The sequence below is a fragment of the Elephas maximus genome, chromosome 3 (assembly GCF_024166365.1).
Source record: "Elephas maximus indicus isolate mEleMax1 chromosome 3, mEleMax1 primary haplotype, whole genome shotgun sequence".
Lineage (NCBI taxonomy): Eukaryota > Metazoa > Chordata > Mammalia > Proboscidea > Elephantidae > Elephas > Elephas maximus.
Genome location: NC_064821.1, coordinates 155,749,333 through 155,771,698, shown reverse-complemented (window position 1 = coordinate 155,771,698; position 22,366 = coordinate 155,749,333). Strand labels below are relative to the sequence as shown.

Below are 22,366 nucleotides of genomic sequence, written 5' to 3'. Positions count from 1 at the left end.
TAACTTGATTACATTTGTCAAAATTCAGTAATTGTTCACTAAAGATTTCTGTATTATTGTTGTTAGGTGCTGTCGAGTCGGCTCTGACTCGTACTGACCCTATGCACAACAGAAGGATACACTGCCCGGTCCTGCACCATCCTTACAATCGGTATGCTTGAGCCCATTGTTGCAGCCAGTGTGTCAATCCACCTTGTTTAGGGTCTTCCTCTTTTCTGCTGACCCTGTACTTTGCCAAGCATGATGTCCTTCTCGAGATACTGATCCCTCCTGATAACATGTCCAAAGTATGTAAGATGCAGTCACTCCATCCTTGCTTCTTAGGAGCATTCCGGTTGTACTTTTTCCAAGACAGAGTTATTCCTTCTTCTGGCAGTCCATGGTATATTCAATATTCTTCGCCAACACCACAATTCAAAGGCAACAATTCTTCATTGGTCTTCCTTATGCATTGTCCAGCTGTCACATGCCTATGATGCGATTGAAAATACCATGGCTTGGGTCAGGCACACCTTAGTCTTCAAGGTGACATCTTTGCTCTTCAACACTTTAAAGAGGTCCTTTGCAGCAGATGTACCCAATCAATGCAGCACGTCTTTTGATTTCTTGACTGCTGCTTCCATGGCTGTTGATTGTGGAGCCAAGTAAAATGAAATCCTTGACAACTTCAATCTTTTCTCTGTTTATCATGATGTTGCTCATTGGTCCAGTTGTGAGGATTTTTGTTTTCTTTATGTTGAGGTGCAATCCATACTGAAGCTGTGGTCTTTGATCTTCATTAATAAGTGATACTCATACACTTCAATAATGTACTGTTAGCATAAAAACTGAGGGACAAGCGGTGAGGGACATGGCCCGCAAACGGACTATGGCAGGAGGTTTGGATTTTACTGTAAATGCATTAAAAGCTTATTCTGGTTTCGTGTACAAAAGCCCAGCTGGTATTTGAAATACCTTTACTAGGAAAACGGTTATGACCACATCATCTCAACAGTGGAAGGTACTTGTTAGGCTGAGTGAGAGGCATTTCACATTTTGCCCGGATGTGGGGCGCACTCAAGGTTTCCCTTAGACCTGGCTCCAGGTATGCACGCTGTCGGGGTTCCTTCCCTTCTGACCTCTAGCTGTAAGGCCCGCTGCCTTCTAGTTCTAGGCGCAGATGGGGAGCGATGCCCGTGCGGGAATGAACTGCAAACCAAACGAAGCGCGCCAGTGAGTGACAAAATTAGCGCCAGACACTGCCGTGACTCGGATTCGAACCGAGGTTGCTGCGGCCACAACGCAGAGTACTAACCACTATACGATCAGGGCGCACCACAAACCTGTCAGCGCTCACTGGTCTTTAAACTTTATTGACATAAAAACTTTCACACTGTTTTGTTCTTGAACAGCCACAGGTGCTCTGCTTTTCTCTCACTTCTTGCCATCTCTCAGCTCCTCCCTCCCCATTGTGCTACAGGATAGAAACCTTTCTCTCCTCCCCAGCACCTGGCCCGAGTCTCTGCACCTGCCTCCTGGAGGTCTTGTTCTCACCCACGCCTCCCTGCTTTCCTTCGCCCCTCTTCACCGCTCCCCTTTCCGCACTTATGTTGCGGGCGGGCGGGCGAAGGGGGAGAAGCAGTGGCAGGGGTTGCAGACCCGGGGTCTCCGGGGGTCGCAGGCATCTGAGGCGGAGGAGGAGCAAGGAGGGGCGAAGGCCATTCGGCTGCCCTCCTAGCTTCAGACTCACCCAACGCACTGATTTTAACGCGATCAACAACACCATTTGTCACCCCAACCTGCCGGATTTTCCGAGGGCTTGTGCGGGTCTTACTGCAGAAAGCCGCTGGCACCGTCCAGTGGTTCAAAGGCGTTCACTCCTTGTACAAACAAGTGGGGTTATCTGCGGTCTCTGTGGCGCAATCGGTTAGCGCGTTCGGCTGTTAACCGAAAGGCTGGTGGTTCGAGCCCACCCAGGGACGGTCCCTAGGTTTTGCACGTGTTAAGATATTCCCAGCGTTTCTGCTCCATAAATCTTACTAGCGAAAAGCAGAGAGAAATGGTAGTCACCCTTCTATCCTCTTTGCTTGGAAACTGAGAACTCGGAAATGACTGAAAGAATCATGGGAGTTGTTTTTGACTAAGAAATTTTTTTTCCCCATATTATTTATTTGTAGTGTTATTTATTTAAGCCCCGGTGGAGTAGTGTTGGAATCCTTGGTGGCGTCATGGTTGAGTGCTACGGCTGCTAAGAAAAGAGTCGGCAGTTCGAATCCGCCAGGTGCTCCTTGGAAACTATGGGGCAGCTCTACTCTGCCCTATAGGGTCGCTATCGACTTGACTGCCCTGGGTTTTTGGTTTGGGTTGGTGTAGTGGTTAAGTGCTAAGGCTGCTAACCAAAAGGTCAGCAGTTTGAATCCACCAGGCGCTCCTTGGAAACCCTGTGGGGCAGTTTTGTGTCCTACAGGTTCGCTATGAGTCCGAATCGACTCGACAGCAACGGGTTTGGTTTTAGCATTATTTAACTCTCGCCATATACTTTACAAATTAAGTTGGTTCTATTCTTTTATAATTACAAATAAAGTTGTAATCACCATTAGTTATCTAGCTATCTATTTATAATCCCTCGTTCTGTTTATTTAGCAACCCTCACTAAGACTCCCATTAATTTGAGAAATCCCAGGTCAATGGCAGTGGTTCCCACTATTCTTCGTAAAGTCGCCACCACAGAATGCTTTGAATATGCAAGGACAGGTCCCTTAAATGTATTTCTCACATACTTGTTATAGGTAATGTCTTCCTGACCAAACCTGGGGCTGTTGATGTGGGTGAATGAACATGTCTTACGTGATAAATTTCCTGTAGCTTTCTAATCCTCCCAAGGCTTACGGTGTTTTCCTCTACAATAAATGCATCAAAGACGCTCTGGCATTTCAAGTTCATTTACTGTAGACCACCTTTGGGTGGAAGTTTTCAGTCAACTGCTTCAAGTGAACAATTTAGAATCGCTGGCAGCTGCTCAAAACACAGTGGCTCCAGAATTTCTATCTAGTGCATCTATGTCAATAAGTAAACCTGGCCATATCCAACATTATGTTCCCTCCGCCCTGCTTCTACCCCCTTAGGATCCATTTCCATAGCTACACCCTAGGATTTAGGTTCATATAAAGTGGCATAAATCTTGCAGTACTTCTGGTTGTATTGCACCTTCCTATGGGTCATCACAGTTTGTGCATTTCCTCTGGGAATTTCTGGGACTCGAGTCTGATTCTAGATCTAAAGCAATGAGAAACAGTAGCAATCCGCTTTGAGGAGTAAAGAGCAACTGTTTCCGCCCGCTTTCGAACCGGGGACCTTTCGCGTGTGAGGCGAACGTAATAACCACTGCACTACAGAAACACCCAGGAAAAACTCTATGCTGCTCTTCTTTAACTTTTGTGGCTTTCAGTGGCGAAATTCAATCCCAGTTCGAAATTCCACTGCCAGCAGCAAAGTCCTGGAAAGGGCCTCGTTAAGCACCAAGCGAACCAAGGCTCACTGCATTTGCCTTGACTGGTCATTTCTATCAAGGCTTAGCTTTAATGCCTCTTTGGTATCTCTTTCTCTTTCTCTTGTTCCTGCCACTTTCGTTTGCTTTTGGTGTGAGAACTCAAAGCAAACGTGTGGAGCCCCACTGTCCTTGTTTCGAGGGTAGGCTAGGAACCCTAAGCCAGGGAATATCGGGAGGCTCAGTCCCCTTTGCCCAAAGGGGTCGCTCGGTGCTTCCTGAGGCCCTTTTCTTTTTCAGTGTCAGCCGGTGGAGAAGGTTCAGGTGATAGAAGAGAACAAAGGGAACCTTTAGAACTCTCTGGAACTAACATAAAGCATGTCTCGTTTGGTGCCCCGCCTCCCAAGAACCAGATGAGAATTGTGTCCTGGTCTGAAATCTGATTTACAGCAGAGAAATGAGGTCTGGCCCAAGATGCTGAGTAATTGGAAGTCTTCTTGCAATGTTTTTTTTTTTTTTTTTTTCCTTCTTCCCCTTACAAGGCTATTGGCGAACACTTGTCTATCCGCAAAAGAAAACCTGTTTCCGCCCGGTTTCTAAACAGGGACCTTTCCCGCATGAGGCAAAGGTGAGAAGCACTGGACTACGGGAACCAGGCGAGTGAGCTAACCTAAGAATTTGTCCATGAAAATTGTACAACCTGCAGTTTTCTAGTACTTTGGCTTCCAGCACAGGAAATTCAACTACATTTGAAATTCGACTGCCAGCAGCAAAGTGCTGGAGAAAGTCCTCGGGAAAAGCACCAACAATCCCTCAGGCAAAGGGGTCTGCGGATTCAGTTAGGACACAATGTAGTTTTCTGCGCCTATCTGTTTTTTTTTTGTTGTTGTTGTTAAGCTAAGACTTGGAGGAGGGCCCTGCCCCCAGAGCTTCGAGATCCCGCAGCTCATTAGAGTTTCCATTTTCAGAACAAAGCTCCTCTCGGGCTCTCCAGCTCCCCACAGCCCAGGAGCTGTGAAGGCTCTCACCCCGGGGCCTCGGACCAGCGCCTCGGTGGCCCCTTTAATGGCGCTGCTTCCATGAAAAGATGTGCAATGTTATTCATCCCCCAGCTTGCTGGTAGTTGCCATGGAGTTGGTTAGGACTCATGGCGACCACGAGAGTGCACTGCAGAACTACCCCATAGGGTTTCAAGGCTGTAATTTGGTGCTGCAGTGGTTAAAGCGCTTGACTGCTAACTGAAAGGTCAGCAATTAGAATCCAGCAGCCGCTGTGGCAGCTTGCTTCTGTAAAGATCACAGCCTTGGAAACCCTATGGGACAGTTCTACTCTGTCCTGTAGGGTCGCTATGAGTCTGAATCAACTGGATGGCAACAAAGCGCCTCTGCGTGGGTTCCAAACACAAACCTTTCAGTTAATAGGCGAGTGCTCAACCGTTTGGCAGAAAACCGGAAAACAAGCATTGCTGAGGATGTGGAAAATTGGAACCCGCACCCATTGCTGAAGGGATTGTAAAATGGTACAGCCTCTGGAAATCCGTTTGGCAGTTCCTCAAGAGTTAACCATAGAATTCCCAGATGACCCAACACCTCCAATACTAGGCATATACCCCCCAAAATTGAAAACAAGAATGCAAACAGATATTTGTACACCAGTGTTCACTGTAGCATTATTCACATTACCCAAAAGGTGTAAACAAACCAAGTGTCCATCAGCAGATGAATGGATGAACATAATGTGGCATATCCATACAATGGAATATTATTCAGCCATAAACAGGAAGTTGTCATACATGTTAAGACATGGAAGAACCTAGAAAAATTATGCTGTATGAAAGAAGCCAGATACAAAAGGACAAATATTATATGATCCCTCTTACTTGGAATCTCTAAAATAGCAAATGGGTAGAGAACAAAGTTTATTAGTGGTTACCAGGGGCTGGTGGGAGGGAAAAGGCAGGAAAGATTGCTTAAGGGGCACTGAATTTTTTAGGATGTGGAAAAAGTTTGGAAACGGATAGTGGTGATGGTTCCGCAACATGGTGAACGTAATTACTGTCACTGAATTGTGCACATAAAGTGGTTGAAATAGCAAGTGTTTTGTTATCTATTTTATCACACAGGCACACACGCAAAATGATCCACACGTCCGGGCCACCCAGGAACACCAGAACCCTCCCTCCAGGCCCTACCCTGCACTTTCCCTGGGGCCTGACCTGCACTCTTTCCTCAGAAGCCCTTTTGCCTCAGCTCCTCCCCTCTGTCCCCTCTCTGACACTTGTGGAGTCTCTTGTTCTGTGCCACTCAGATTCAGTCCACTACTTTAATCACACCTTCATGTTTTAGCTGTACCTTAGCAAAGGCTCAGACATGTGTCTTAGGGCACTTGGCCCTTTGAAAATATCTAACAAGCAACACAGGCCAAGCCTGCCTTGAAGACCTGCATTGGATTCTTTACAGGGGCAGAGAAGAGAGGGCTACTGGAGAACCACAAACTCACGGCGTGCGCCCCCGCATATCGCACACCTGGGCAGGGCCCAGTTCAAGAAACGGAAAAAAAGCGCTTTTGAAGCTTGTCTGCAGACAGAACCCGAAGGGAGTTGGTTTCTTGACCTCGAGAGGCCAGTCGAGCAAGGGGTCTCAGGCATGTCCCCTACTTCCCAAGACAGGCCAGGAACAGGCTGATTTTGAGGGACAGAGCCAAATAAAAGGGGCAAAGGCAGCCCAAACCCAGGCTTTGCAATTAAGGGTCTCGAACCCTAAGGTCTGAGCAAGCGGAGGGCCACGCCTTAAACTGATCTTCCGCCTTTATCAGGAGAGTCCTTCGTCTAAATTCATAGCTCAGGAAAGGGAGGAACTGTATAGACCAAAGTCCACATTTGACGGACAAAAAACCAAAAGGTCTACTGTGGTCGAGTCTATTCCGACTCATAGCGAGCACGGTAGAACAGCCCCAAAGGGTTTCCAAAGAGAGGCTGGTGGATTCCAACTACGGACTCTACATAGCAGCCTGAGCTCTCAACCGCTGTACTACCATGGAGAACACGAAAATTCCCTAATAATTAGACGTGGAGTGTGAGGAAAAGATCTGCGCCAAGCTCGCACTTTTTGCCTGAGCATATGGAAGGGTGGGGTTGCCATCAACAAAGATGGGAAAAAGGCAGGGGCAGCAGAATTTCGGGGACAAATCCGGAGTTCAATAAGGGGTCCCGGGGTCCTGGTTCAAAGAGTTATTCATGCAGGCTGTCTCCGTTTCTGTATCCATCTGAACCCTTTTTGATGTTGGAGTTCTTGGGCGCTCATGCTCGGCCCTCTTCCCACCCTGGGCACCTCCTCCCTGCAGGCTCGTGCCCTCCGCTGGACCCCAGCCACCGTCTCTTCACACACTGCCGCCGCGCAAAGGCGCACCTCTATGTCAGGTCTGAAGTGCGGCGGCGAGGAAGAGCCAGTTGACTCCGAAACTTGCGGAGACCTGACAGCCCTCGGCGTGCTGCAGGCTGACTGGCGTTTTGGAGAAGACATGAGGAAAGGGCCTTGCGGGGCAATCGCAGGAGCAGAGGGTAGGCGTCCTGGGTTCCCGAGTTTGGTGAGAAGAGATGTACTATCTGGTGGCGGGGGATTACACCAGCTTCGGCAGGTCCCTGATGGTCCAGTGGCTAGGATTCGGCGGTTTCACTGCCGCGGCCAGGGTTCGATTCCCGGTCAGGGAATGCTGTTTTGCGCCCTCTCTCCTCCGCCTGTTTGATGCAGAAGAGTCCCAGAATTGCCCAGGCTTGGAGAGGTGAGAGGCGATGAGCAACTGTACAGCGGCTTCGGGCTCCCAACAGCTGTATCCTGCTCTGGGCCACCAGGAACCTTCACCGCTCCTGTGGTCCTCATCTTAGAAACCTAACCTTTCGCTTTCAGAATGTTCATCTCCAGAGAACAATGTAGAACCTGTGACAAGAGCTCCAAATCTCCTTTTTCAAAACAATTGCAAACATAAAGTTGAAAGAGTAGTGACTTTATGCTTCATGCATTTACCAATGAACATTTTCCACATTAGCTTTGTCCATCTCTCCATATGTATGTATTTTCTATCCCATTTCAAAGTAACTTGCAGATATCTCAGGATCCTTTGGTTACTCCTTTCCTTTGGCAATACCCCTCTAAACCAGCCTCTTGGGGACTTTTCCTCTTTATCCTCTCAAAGAGGTCCCTCTTGCTCCTTGAGCATAAAGTCTCAGGTGTGACCTGGAGCCCCTCCAGGAATTACAAAGACTCCAATCACTGGGAAAATCTCAGGTGTTTAGAGATTCTCTCTCAGAAACCAGGGAAAAAGTCCAAATCCTTTGAGTAAAAATTAATTGTACACTCCACAGACATGCTCATTCGCCCCTACTTTTATCCCCTGGATAGGTCAGAAGACACTGCCTTCAACAAGGCTGTGAGAAATAGATCCTACAGAACTGTTTTCACATCCTCAAAGAACTCTGTGGTGGTCATTTGATGAAAGACAGTGGGAACTGCTACCATGGAACTGGGATCATTGAAATGAATGGGGATAATGGGAAGATGGGATTGGAAGGGTCAAGTCACAACATTTAACCTTAAAGGACAAGGTGACCTCAGTTACTACATCGAGTACAGAGCTGAAGCAGTAATCAGAATGGTCAGTCCCTCAAAGCTCTTTGGCATTAACTCCTTGGTCGGTGTCTCTAGAAATGCAATAGATGGGCAACCTATTAACGTCTTACTTGATTTGCATAAGCAGAAACACACTAAGTCTGGTGAACATAGTCTGACTTGAATCACACCAATAGACAGTCACAGACTTTCAACAAATTCACAAGCACAGAGCTCTTTGAATGAAAGAGAGTTAGATCCCCTCAAGGAAGAACCTGTTTATACAGTCAAAAATCAATTCTCTTAGGGTTTTACCTAAATGGCGTTTTCCCACCAAAGTTATCTGAATAGGATGACCTCTTAGTGATTATTATTTTATAGCAGAATATTTGGAATTTACACCATAATAGTATAAGTACTTAGGTGTGTTATTAGTTCATTTTCATAAGGAAAAAATATTTTAGAAGGGTTGTTATCAGGGTTGATCATCAGTGAAACTAGAGTGAGGCAAGTTTAGAATGTGAACATCTATTTGACTTTGACTATCATGAGATTTACCTTTCCTAGGAAGGAAAAGTATATTAATGTGTACTGAAACAGGACTTAACATTTTTAGAGGAGTAGATAAAATTATTTATAGGTTGTTTTAGTTACCAATTCGGAAAATTCTTAAGGTAATCACTGGGTTGGTAATGTGTGGTGGTTAAGGTTGTATGTCAACTTGGCTGGGCCATGATTCTCAATGGTTTGGCATTCATGTAATGATGTAATCTGGCAGTTATATAGTGATGTAGTCATCCTGCATGATGTGATCTGACATGATAAGCCAATCAGTGGTAAGGGGATTTTCTTCAGAGGTGTGGCCTGCATCCAATATATGTATAGATGTTTTGCCAAATCTTGTTTGCTTGCTCTGGATCCTGCATCTAGCTGGTCATCATCTGCAGTCCAGTTCTTGGGACTTTAGCTAGAAGCCTGCCACCTTACCTGCCAGTCTTGGGTTCATGAGCCCCTGCAGGTACATGAGATGGGAGAAGCCTCCAGCCTGATGTCTGACCCATGGACTTGGGACTTGCTATCCCGTACAACCAAGTGAGCAATTTCCTGGAGATAAACTTCTCTCTTTATACCCATATATAGATATATAGATATATATACCCACACACACAGTTATGTATGCATACACTCACACACACACCCCCATACACATGCTTTGCTGGTTTTGCTTCTCTTGAGTATCCGGCCTAAGACATTTGGTGCTGAGAGTGACTCCAGGGGAACAGAATCATAAGGATGAGTTTTCTAAACTGGTTCTCAAGTCTGATTAGTCCTAAAAGTGCTGATGACTCTACCTCCAGTAGTAAAGAGGGTGCTACTAATCCATGGCATGAGGTGGCAATTTTAATATGCCAAATATCAACAGAAAGAGATCATGTATTGGTGAGAAGCGAGGCTCTGAGTGATCACACGTTTCAAAATTTTCCACAGTTTTGTCAGAATGAGAAGTATGGAAGCTGGTTGGTTGGTCCTCCTTTCATTAGACAAAGTGATAAGAGAGAGGAGCTCAGGGCTTCAGAGTTACAGTTCAAGCGCCATACAAAACACCTCAAAGTTGCAACTTGCTTCCTGAAAGAAAGCCTTATTTCTTGTAGTAACAGAGCTGATATTGCCGAAAATCTAACACAGAATCTTACTGTAAGAGTGGCTGAATTACAATGCCAATGAATTCCCAACTTTGAATGGTGTCTGAAGTTAAAGTGAGGGCATTGATTGAGAAGAAATGGGACCCTATAGGACAGAACAGAAGTGGCGCATAAAGTTTCCAGGGAGTGCCTGGTGGATTTGAACTGTGGACCTGTTTTGTGAGGAGACTTAGCACTTCAGCACTATGCCACCACACTTTGCATATTAGGTATGGGAGATAGGAAATAATGTCGAAGGTAGGTTTTTTTCCCCCTTAATTGTGAAATATAAGAAAAGTGTACAGGTTTCTGCTTTGAGCCATGTTGGTGTTAGAGAAAATGGTATTTACTGTTCTACCTTAAACCACTAGAAGACAAGACAAAATATGTGACATAGCTCTTTGGAGGCACTGTACCACAGGAAGTATATGACAGAGCTCAGACTAAGGCAGTAACAGTGTGTGTTTCTACCAGGCTGAATGGAAAGAGCATCTAACACATGTGGCAGGAAGGAGAGTCTTCAGAAGGGTAATGCCTCAATACCCAGTCCACATTAGCCTAGAATGTTCTGAACTTGCCCCAACAAAGCTTAAAAGCAAGCCTGGAAAGAATGAAATTGTTTGCAAGTCACTTCACGGCATCCCAGAGCAAAGTCCTAAAATATTTAAAGGAGTATATGAAGAAAAACCTTTTAGTAACCCTGATGTAGGAAAGCATGATCCATAAGCATGAGAAAAATCAATTAACAGAAGTAACAGATGACAGAATCAGTAGACAAGATATTAAAACAGCTATTATAAACACGCTGTATAGGTTCAGAAAAATGGAGGAAAGCATGAGCTTCATGAGGAGAGAAATAAAAAATAGAGATTCAAATAAGTCCTGTTGGATTTCCTGGCAGCCTTTGTGACAGACTCCATCTTGATTCCAGCAACCTCTGTGAGGAAGTCCATCTTGAATTCTAACTTCCTGTGCATTTGATTTTCATAATCCCTCCCCTTCTCCTGGAAATCTCAACCCATCTATTGAATAAAGATAATGCCTTCTCCCCTCCCCCAAAAAACTTTTATAAGCCCCAGGGAATCCTTTCTTCATAGCTACATAGAAATCCCTCTCCCTCTCTCCTTCCGGAGCCTTTTACTTTATTTCTGTTCCTAATAAACCTTTGCTCGTGTGGAACTTCTGAACCTCTCCTGGTCATTCCTGGTCATGCAGGGCTTAGTCCTGAGCTGGGAAGCCTTGCCCTCTAACAATTTCTACAGATGACACAAACCCCAGAACCTTTAAAGAGTGATACGTATGACTACATCAAAATTTCAATTCAAATACAAATGACGAACTTTAAAAACATTCTACATAACAACGAAATTATTTTTCTTTTCATTGTTGCTGTTGTTAGGTGCCACTGAGTCGGTTCTGACTCCTAGCAACCCTACTTAAAACAGAATGAAACACTGCCCGGTTCTGTGCCATCTTCACAATCATTATGCTTGTGCCCATTGTTGTAGCCACTGTGTTAATCTGTCCTGTTGAGGGTCTTCCTCTTCTTCGATGACCTTTTTTTAGTATGTATTTTTATCAAAGTAATATACGCCCAAAAGTTTGTTATGAAAAACTGTAGTCCCCTGATCCCTTTCTACATTTCCTGTTCTCCAGAGAAAACCACTTTCAACCCATATAACCAATTATCTGGCTATTTCTCTCTTTAAAGAAACATTGTTACACCTTGATTTTCCAGTCTACCCCCTGCAGACAGCCTGCAAGATGAAAAAAGGAGTGCATCTGAGTTGGTGCCTGCATCAACTGCTAGTCAACACCAAGAGAGCCAACAGGGCGCTTCACTTGACTTCCACTCAGTTGCCAACCGATTTAATCCACCTCACCCCTCCACACTGTGAAAGGAAACTTTGCAAGAACAAATGCCAGGCAAGCTGCTTTGAGGTTTATCGGTGGAACCGGGTTTGGGTTTTCGGGTGGGTCAGAAAGGGATGGGATCGCTCCTGAGTGAGGAGCACGGTGGTCCACACCCAGCAACTAAAACTGCTGCCGTGAACGCCCAGTTCCTCTGCCTTCCCCTCCCTACTTTCTCATTTTTTTTTTTTTCCTATTCTCCCCTTTGTTTTTTCCTGTCTCTTCTCCTTCCTCAGCTATTTTCTGAGGGTTTCTGGAATCTCAGTTTCTGAGGAGGAAAGAGGAGGACGAAGGGACACGCTGCAAGGCCTAAAAGGCCGCGGGGAGCAAGAGGAGGATCTGGAGCAGCTCAGTGCTCTGCGGAGCCCAGGGCTCCCCTCCTGTTTCTTCCCTTCCAGTCTGAAACCTTTCTGGCTCCTAAATGACCATCAGGAGGGAGACACGGAAAAGGGGGTAATGAGTTTCATTCACTAAAGTGTTAAAAAAAAAAAAACAACTTTATTGAAACCGTCTGTATTCAGAGTCCAGAGTGCTCACCATTACACTATGGAACCCCCTCAGAAGTTGATGACTGCATCTCAACACCAGGCCTGATTTCCACTGCGGTCCAGTGGATTTTGACTCGTACCTATGAGTATCGCAGTGAAAACCCAGACCCAATAACACTACTGTCAAGTTGATTCCAACTGATACATATGGCTATCTCAATAAAAACCAAAAACAGCAAGCCCGTTGCCATCAAGTTGATTACAACTCATCTCAATAACCCAGACCCAGTGCCGTCGAGTCGATTCCAAGTCACAGCACCTTATAGGACAGAGTAGAACTGCCCGTAGATTCTCCAAGGATCTCAATAGAGGTGTGTAAATACTAATTTAGCATCCATAGTTTCCACAGACTAGTCTCAAGGCAGTCCTCTGTCAGACAGGACTTGAGTACGGTTGACCTGTGTGAGTGGGCTCACCGGTCTTGCTTTCTCTCTGCCTCTCTCCTTTTATTGACTTCCATCATTTCATTCAGAGCCCTGGTGGCCCAGTGCATAAGAGTTTGGCTGGTAACTGAAAAGGCTGGAAGTTTGAATTCAACAATCGCTCCTTGGAAACCTTATGGGAGCAGTTCTACTCTGTAATATAGGGTCACTTTCAGCTGGATGGATCGCAAAAAATCATTCACATCTCAGGAAATGAGGTAAAATTCACTTTGGGTTTAGGGCAATAGCACAGCTCTTTAAGTCTCCATCATAAACCACAAACTCTGCCTCATTTGCCAGAGTTTCCTGTCCCAAGGTGAAATTTCTGCAAACAATAGTGTTATTTCCTTTTCTCTGCCTTCACCCATTTCTCATTGCCCAGGGAGGGCAGATGATTGTCAGGGCAGGACTTGGGACTTTGTGTGTCCCTTGGGCAAACAGCTCCCATTACACTCCAAAGCCACCACAGCTTCCTATGTAGAGTATAGAAAGGTGTGTCAGCAGTGGTTTATCTGGAAGTGGGTTCACGAGACAGGATAACTTTCATTTTCTTCTTTATACACTTCTTTTTTTGGTAAGTTTTCTTACAACAAGCATCTATTTGTCAGATTTACAATAAAACAATTAACAATGCTTAACATTTACACACTTAGACAAACCAGACTAACCTCATCTGCTGTGACTCAAAATTGATCACATGCTCTTGAGGCTGTAAAGACAGAGGTCCGACACTTATACAGCCACAGTCTGTTTTCTAAGAGCTTGGCCACGTCCATCACATTGCAATTTCTCAATATGTCATGCATTGTTTTTTTAGATGTTTTCTAAAATGTAGTGTAAACCATTTAACTTTATCCAAGGAATTTTATCTTTGTCCTTGGTTTCTAAGAGATAACTCTAAACCCAAAACCAAAACAAAACAGCAAACTGTTGCTTTCAAGTCAATTCTAACTCATACATACATTTATGTAGTACAGGGCAGACCTGCCCAATAGATTTTCCGAGAATGTAAGTCCTTAGGGAAGCAGACTGACACAACTTTCTCCAGTAGAGTGCTAGTGGATTGAAACCACTGACCTTTGGGTTAGCAGCCCAGCACTTATCCACTGTCCCACCAGGGCTCCTTGAGATAACTCTAAACTCTTGGAATTTGCTAAGTAGTTGAGATTCCTTTGTTTACTACGAAGCCCTGGTGGTGTAGTGGTTAAGTGCTAAGGCTGCTAACCAAAAGGTCAGCAATTTGGATCCAGCAGGCACTCCTTGGAAACTCTATGGGACAGTTCTACTGTGTCCTATAGGGTCGCTGTGAGTCGGAATGGACAACAGGTTTGTTTACTATAGGCCTCCAGACCACACCTGAAGGTTTATGCTAATAAAGCAACTCAGATGGGGGCTGGCCAACCTAGAAAGACCACCTCCTGTTATCAGCCAATTTGGGGGGAGGTGAGTAAGTTTTGCTGGAACATCCATATATAGTGGATACAGGCCACATCCCTCAGAAAACTCTTACAACTGATTGGCCAATCACATGAGATCACATCATGGAAGTAAATACACTATATTACATTATGAAAAAGTAGTAAGTGCAGTATCTGCCAAACCACTGAGAATCATAACCTAATCAAGTTGACACATAATATTAACCATCATGGGTCGTATGTCCTCAACCTGCCATCATGTGGCTGGCTGATAGTCCCACCTCCGCTGGGGACTGGTGTCATATCAGGGATTCAGAGTTGTTTTCCACTGTTGGTTTTGGGCACTGAGTAGTGGCTGTAGCCAGCTTAGCCTTGGTGAGTGGAAGCCCATGTCACTGAGCCCATGCGTAATTTCTATCACCGCTGCTAGGCCACTTTATGAGCCCTTTGAGCAGTCCTAGAATTTCCATTTGGTTTCTTTTGATGGTTTTCACACCTCCATTATCTACCAGATCACTCACTGAAATCATGTTTTCTGTGTGCGTGTGTGCAATAGCTGCTTTGAAGTCTGCTAAATCTAACATCTGGGACATTTTTGAGCTGAGAGTTGGTTTCTATTGACTTATTTTTGCTTTGAATATGGGTCACATGTTTCTTTGAATGTATAGTATTTTTTAATTATTAGACACTTTGAATGATACATTGTAGTGTGTTCTGATATCTTTCTCCAGAGTATCAATTTTTGTTCTAGGATACCTTATGGGCAGTTCTATTCTGTCATATAGGGTCACTATGAGTTGGAATTGATTTGATGGCACACGACGACAACAACAAGCATTTTGATTACTGGCTGATTACCTTACATTTGTATAAGACTGGATTTAGGCTTTAAGATGAATCCGTGGAAAGTTCAAGGTGTTTACCAAAACCCTCACCTTGTTGGAACTCCACCTCCAAACTGTGACTCCTCTGCAGCTCTTCTCAGGGGTTGGTTTGCACTTTGTTAGGGCCTGTCATATAAGTAAACCTTATATTAGGGTATGGGTTGTGCTCTTCAAGTACAGTCTTCTGGAGAGAGTCTCAGCTGGATGCTCAGTGGTAAAGAGTTAACAAAGCTTGAATTCCAACATTACCTGGTACTGATCTCTAGGACCTCTGTTCAGTTCTCCACCCTGTAGCATCTGTCCTCTGGCGAGCCTGGGTAGTACTTTCCTGCACATGAGCAGCCCAGGACTCAGCAAATAGCCTGTAGAGGACCCCCATATGGAATTCTGAAAATTGACCTCTAAATGGTTTTCTCCCTTCTGGTGCTCTAATCTTTCCTTACTCTGGTCTCTGCCTCCTCATGTGAACACCATGCTCTGCTGGGATTTCAGCTTGCTGTACCACCATCAGGAATTCTCCCAAACCCTCTCTCAGTGATCACAGTCTTGCACTGCTTCTGTCCAATGTCTGTAAACTGGAGCCTCATATATTTGGTCTTTTTTATGGTTATTTAAAGGAAGAAGACTAATTTGGGAGGAGTTACTATGTCATAGCTACAGGTGAACAGAGCGGTGCACAGGCTTCAGCAGACCACCTTTAAAACGGTGGCTTTTCCACATGGATTACTGATTCTTGTCAGTGCCTTTGCAAATGAGGGCTTAATCACATGTGTTACTGATTTCAAAATAATTTGAGCATCACTTTCCACATTTACAAAAGACCTGGACCAAGGATTTTCTTTTTATTTTCTTAATGAGTACAATAAAAAATGACCTGGGACTGCTGGGTTTACTTTCAGCATGATGGTCTCACAATACCTAGGCTGAATACCCTGTCCTCTGGGGATAATTCAATACTTCTAACTCTCCTAGGACCACAAGAGAGAGGATTAGCAAAAGGAGACCTGTAAAGCACCAACACTGGTCCTGTTAGAGAGGACTGGGCCTAGGCTGGGCAGGTGCAGTAGAAAATGATAACATTCCCAGAATGGGGAGGCAGGTGGAGGGATGAGAGGCCACCATGAGGGGCAAAGGTGGGGAAGAGAGGCCCAGAGAGACAAGCTGCCTTTACTGGGGCCAGTGAATAGATACAGTGAATAGACACATTGAATAGGTGGGGTCTTCTTCACTTTTCTCTTCATTCTCACAATCCTGTCCCTCTTCCCTCTGAACCTCCCTCTGGATAATCTTCTCCATCACTGTCTAGGCAGGATGGAGGCAGAGGTCTGGTCCCACTGCATCTTCTCTCCCATACAAGCTAACCTTTCTTCTATAGGGACCCATTTTGGGGACCTGTTGAAGCCTGTACATCTTTCTTGGAATAATGGCTTTTAATGTGTAGAACAGAACACTTAGAATGACAAAAAGAGGCAACTGTCAAATCTAGTTAACTTTGTGAGCCTTCCAAGTCTGATAAAAAAAAAAAAAAGGAGAGTGAAATAGCACCAACCCTCCAAACATAGGAAGCACCGTAGACCCAAGACCCCAGAATTGGGGTAGTCCAAAATAAGAAATCTTAAATTCGGTCACTCTCAGGGAAATTTAAACTCTCAGACATCATTCTTCTTTACTGGCCAAACAAAAAAAGCAGTAGTTCCCAGCAGTACAGTTCCAAGAGGAAGGACCACCTGACCCCTCATGGCCACCCCAGGGATTTGCATGTCCCCGGGAGCAGCCATACCCTGATCCAAATAAAAGACACTGACTGGAAGCTGGGCGGTAGTGAAGACCTTGAAATTAGAAGCCCTGCACCGTGCAGACTGAAGAAGCAGGATGATGAAAAGCTGTGAGCTTCTCTTCTCCCTAGCTAGCAGCCTGAGATCAGTTGCCGAAATGTAAGATACCTGGGTGCGTTGCCGATGACGAAAGTGAGGTTTGCAGGGAGTTTAATGGATTTCCTCGGTTCCAGGACCGGTAGGGACTAAGTCACTGTTCCAGCCCCCTGAACGTCTTGCTTCAGAGCACAAGAAGGGAGCCAGGCAGTGGATTGAAACTGCTGCGCAGAAGGGGCATCTGACTGCGGGAGCGACTCCGCCCTCCCTTGGTCCTCTGAGAATGGCCTCCACCTGTGCTCTTTTCCTCCAGGTGGAACTCCAGGCGTTCATGGAAAGAAAGGACGACCAGTATCTAAGGATCTATTCCAACCTACCCGATAAGGTCCTACCGAGACTTACCACGGATCCACCTTCTTGGTCCTGTTAGTGGAATGTGCAAGCTTTCCACGACCATCGTGGGTACTTTTCTCCCAGTTCTTTAGGCACAAGAGAAAGTTCCAGGGGCTCCAAGTGCACCTACTGTTTATCTGCCTCCCCTTCCTTACTGCGTGGTCGGAGCTGTACGCTCTTCACTTCTTTTCTGAAGGCTCTGGGAGAAATACTACAGCAAAAGAAACACACTTATTAATAAACATAACTTTAGTTAAGTTTATTATCGATCCAAAAAGAGAGAGAATACAAGTTTGCAAGTAGCACACAAAGGTCTACAAAGCTATACTGGTTTTGCAGCTCCATATGGAATTAAAGTAACAGCTGTACATTACCCTACTGTTAGTGAACAATCAGCTTTACTCAAGTTAAGCTGGTATGAACCTTACTCTGACGCTCTGCCCATCCTAATTCCTTACCAGTACCTCCTACGGTTGCCCATGACAATAATGCACTTCACACTTCACTTGGTTAGTTACTTTCTCAACGTCCTCGTCCTCGGAAAGTCCCAGAGCGCAAAGAGGGGGCGGGGGTGAGCGGTTGGGGCGTGGACCCCGGGCAGGCAGGCTGGGGCAGATCTCAGAGGCCTCAGAACTCGGAGCCCTGTAGGGCGGTGGTTTGTGGTGTGTGCTCCCCTGCTGGTGGTGAGCAGCCACTGTGCGTCTCCCACTGCGAGAGGGTGCGTGTATTGGAGTCCCCCAGCTCACTCGGGCTCGATGTCAACGCCCAAATGTGTCCAAAGGCAGGACTCTCGGCCTAAGTGTCTCTTATACTACCAGTCTCTGGAGCGCGCGGTTGAAGAGGCCAGAACAATATTAAGATGTCCTCAGCCTGAGCTTAACGGACAATTCTTGACATCAGATAGTAAATTTGGAAAAAGAGGGCTCTGTGTGTCTGTGGTGCAATTGGTCAGCGCATTTGGCTGTTAACCAAAAATTGGTGGTTGGAACCCACCCAGGGACGTTATGCTTTACTTTAAGCTCTTTGTAGTTGCTTAATAGCAGCTTCACAGCAACACACAAGCCCCCACAGTACGACAAAGTGACAGACTTTTGTGTTGCTGTGATGCTGGAAGCTACACCACCAGTATTCTGGTACCAGCAGGGTCACCCATGGAGGACAGGTTTCAGCTGAGCTTCCAGACTAAGACAGACTAGGAAGAAGGACCCGGCAGTCTACTTCTGAAAAGCATTAGCCAGTGAAAACCTTATGAATAGCAGTGGAACATTGTCTGATATAGTGCTGGAAGATGAACCCCCAGGTTGGAAGGCACTCAAAAGTTGACTGAGGAAGAGCTGCCTCCTCCAAAGTACAGTTGACCTTAAAGATGTGGATGGAGTAAAGCTTTCGGGACCTTCATTTGCTGATGTGGCACGACTCAAAAAGAGAAGAAAGAGCTGCAAACATCCATTAATAATCGGAACCTGGAATGTACGAAGTATGAATCTAGAAAAATTGGAAATCATCAAAAATGAGATGGAACTCATAAACATTGATATCCTAGGCATTAGTGAACTGAAATGGACGGGTATTGGCCATTTTGAATTGGACAATCATATAGTCTAGTATGCTGGGAATGACAACTCGAAGAGAAATGGTGTTGCATTCATTGTCAAAAAGAACATTTCAAGATCTATCCTGAAGTACAACGCTGTCAGTGATAGGATAATATCCATACGCCTATAAGGAAGACCAGTTAGTACCACTGTTATTCAAATTTACACACCAATCACTAGGACCAAGGACGAAGAAATAGAAAATTTTTATCAGCTGCTGCAGTCTGAAATTGATCAAACATGCAATCAAGATGCATTGATAATTACTGGCGATTGGAATGGGAAAGTTGGAAACAAAGAAGAAGGATTAGTAGTTGGAAAATATGGCCTTGGTGATATAAAAAAATGCCGGAGATCGAATGATAGAATTTTGCAAGTCCAACGACTTCTTCATTCCAAATACCTTCTTTCACCAACATAAACAGTGACTATGCACATTGACCTCGCCAGATGGAACACACAGAAATCAAATTGACTACATCTGTGGAGAGAGACGACGGAAAAGCTCAACATCATCAGTCAGAACAAGGCCAGGTGCCGACTGTGGAAAAGACCATCAATTGCTCATATGCAAGTTCAAGCTGAAAATGAAGAAAATCAGAGGAAGTCCACAAGAGCCAAAATATGACCTTGAGTAAATCCCACCTGAATTTAGAGACCATCTCAAGAATAGATTTGACGCATTGAACACTAGTGAGTGAAGACTAGACGAGTTGTGGAATGACATCAAGGACATCATCCATGAAGAAAGCAAGAGGTCACTGAAAAGACCAGAAAGAAAGAAAAGACCAAGGTGGATGTCAGAGGAGACTGTGAAACTTGCTCGAGTGTTGAGCAGCTGAAGGAAAAGGAAGAATTGATGAAGTAGAAGAACTGAACAGAAGATTTCAAAGCGCCTCTTGAGAAGACAAGGTAAAGTATTATAATGACATGTGCAAAGAGCTGGAGATGGAAAACCAAAAGGGAAGAACACGCTTGGCGTTTCTCAAGCTGAAAGAATTGAAGACAAAATTCAAGCCTCGAGTTGCAATAGTGAAGGATTCAATGGGGAAAATGTTAAATGATGCAGGAAGCATCAAAAGAAGATGGAATGAATGCACGGAGTCATTATACCAAAAAGAATTAGTCGATATGCAATCATTTCAAGAGATGGCATATGATCAGGAACCAATGGTACTGAAGGAAGAAGTCCAAGCTGCTCTGAAGGCATTGGCGAAAAACCAGGCTCCAGGAATTGACGGAATATCAATTAAGATGTTTCAACAAACACATGCAGCGCTGGAGGTGCTCACTCATCTATGCCAAGAAATATGGGAGACAGCTTCCTGGCCAACTGATTGGAAAAGATCCATATTTATGCCTATTCCCAAAAAAAGTGATCCAACCGAATGTGGAAATTATAGAACAATATCATTAATATCACACACAAGCAAAATTCTGCTGAAGATCATTCACAAACGGCTGCAGCAGCATATTGACAGGGAACTGCCAGAAATTCAGGCCGGCGTCAGAAGAGGATGTGGAACCAGGGATATCACAGCTGATGTCAGATGGATCCTGGCTGAAAGCACAGAATACCAGAAGGATGTTTACCTGTGTTTTCTTGATTATGCAAAGGCATTTGACTGTGTGGATCATAACAAACTATGGATAACACTGCAAAAAATGGGAATTCCGGAACACTTAATTGTGCTCATGAGGAACCTTTACATAGATCAAGAGGCAGTTGTTCGGACAGAGCAAGGGGATACTGATTGGTTTAAAGTCACGAAAGGTGTGTGTCAGGGTTGTATTCTTTCACCGTACCTATTTAATCTGTATGCTGAACGAATAATACGAGAAGCTGGACTACATGAAGGAGAACGGGGCATCAAGATTGGAGGAAGATTCATTAACAACCTGCATTATGCAGATAACACAACTTTGCTTGCTGAAAGTGAAGAGGACTTGAAGCACTTACTAATAAAAATCAAAGACCACAGCCTTCAATATGGATTACACCTCAACATAAAGAAAACAAAAATCCTCACAACTGGACCAATGAGCAACATCATGACAAACAGAGAAAAGATTGAAGTTGTCAAGGATTTCATTTTACTTGGCTCCACAATCAACAGCCATGGAAGCAGCAGTCAAGAAATCAAAAGACGCATTGCATTGGGTAAATCTGCTGCAAAGGACCTCTTTAAAGTGTTGAAGAGCAAAGATGTCACCCTGAAGACTAAGGTGCACCTGACCCAAGCCATGGTATTTCCAATCGCATCATATGCATGTGAAAGCTGGACAATGAATAAGGAAGACCATAGAAGAGTCGACGCCTTTGAATTGTGGTGTTGGCGAAGAATATTGAATATACCGTGGACTGTAGAAAGAACGAACAAACCTATCTTAGAAGAAGTACAACCAGAATGTTCCTTGGAAGCAAGGATGACAAGACTGTGTCTTACATACTTTGGACATGTTGTCAGGAAGGATCAGTCCATGGAGAAGGACATCATGCTTGGCAGAGTACAGGGTCAGCGGAAAAGAGGAAGACCCTCAAGGAGGTGGATTGACACGGTGGCTGCAACAATGAGCTCAAGCATAACAACGATTGTAAGGATGGCGCAGCACCGGGCAGTATTACGTTCTGTTGTGCATAGGGTCGCTGTGAGTCAGAACCGACTCGATGGCACCTAACAGCAACAACAGAAGCTTTAGGCCGTTAGCGGCTTTTATTCTCAGAGTCCTCTGGATCTCTATTCACTTTGAATCAGACGCCAAAATTGCTGCACAAAGATTCAAGTCCCATAAAAGTGACTAAAGGAAGGATTTTTTTTTTTTCTGCAAAAAGTGTATTTCCAAAAAGCCAGAGAAAGCAGCTTCAGTGTTTACTTATTCCAGAGCCACTGCACGGATTCTCTCACTTCCTGATGCTGAGGTTTTACACTGTGCAGCCCAGAAACCTGAAGAGTCCTGATAATGGAGAATAAGAAAACCCCACATATGTGGTGCAGCTGCAAGATCTGTGAGGAAATCTTGGTTCGGCCATGGTGGGACTTGGAAAAAGTTATGGAAGTTTTTGGGTGTCTCTGTTTCTTCATGTATAAAAAGGGGCAAATGGGAGTACTTCCCTCATGGGTTAATCTAAATCTTAAGAGAGGCACATAAAGCATTTTAGCACTTAGTAAAGGCTCACTGACATCAGCTGTTAAAATTGTTTTCAGTGGCATCATCATCATCATTGTTATCTACCCTGTCCTTTTCACAACTGCATATCCTTTCACAGCACAGGTAGACCATTGTATATTTAAGCATTTCTTAATTGATGGACATGACATTGGTTCTAATGTTTATTGTCATAATTCTTCAGAGGACAGCTTATACAGATATGTTTAATCAGGTGTGCAAGTATTTCTCTCAAATGCATTCCCGGATGTGGTGTTGCCTGATCAAAGTATTTGTGCATTTCTAATTTTGCTAGTTAGTGTCTAATTGCCCTCCAAAGGGGCTGTACCTAGTCATATCCCCACATTCTGAGAGAATGCTCTTTTCTGGGCAGCAGAGTATCTGGCATTTTAATAGCAGCTGAA

At 44.8% G+C, this 22,366-nt stretch overlaps 3 non-coding genes across 3 annotated transcripts; 2 read left to right on the top strand and 1 right to left on the bottom strand.

Annotated features, from left to right (window-relative positions):
* Nucleotides 1–1,887: 1,887 nt before the first annotated feature.
* TRNAN-GUU (transfer RNA asparagine (anticodon GUU)) lies at nt 1,888–1,961 on the top strand. The gene has a single exon. It is a non-coding gene; the product is annotated as a tRNA-Asn (tRNA).
* Nucleotides 1,962–3,305: 1,344 nt separating this feature from the next.
* On the bottom strand, nt 3,306–3,378 carry TRNAV-CAC (transfer RNA valine (anticodon CAC)). The gene has a single exon. It is a non-coding gene; the product is annotated as a tRNA-Val (tRNA).
* Nucleotides 3,379–7,103: 3,725 nt separating this feature from the next.
* On the top strand, nt 7,104–7,175 carry TRNAE-UUC (transfer RNA glutamic acid (anticodon UUC)). The gene has a single exon. It is a non-coding gene; the product is annotated as a tRNA-Glu (tRNA).
* Nucleotides 7,176–22,366: the final 15,191 nt, after the last annotated feature.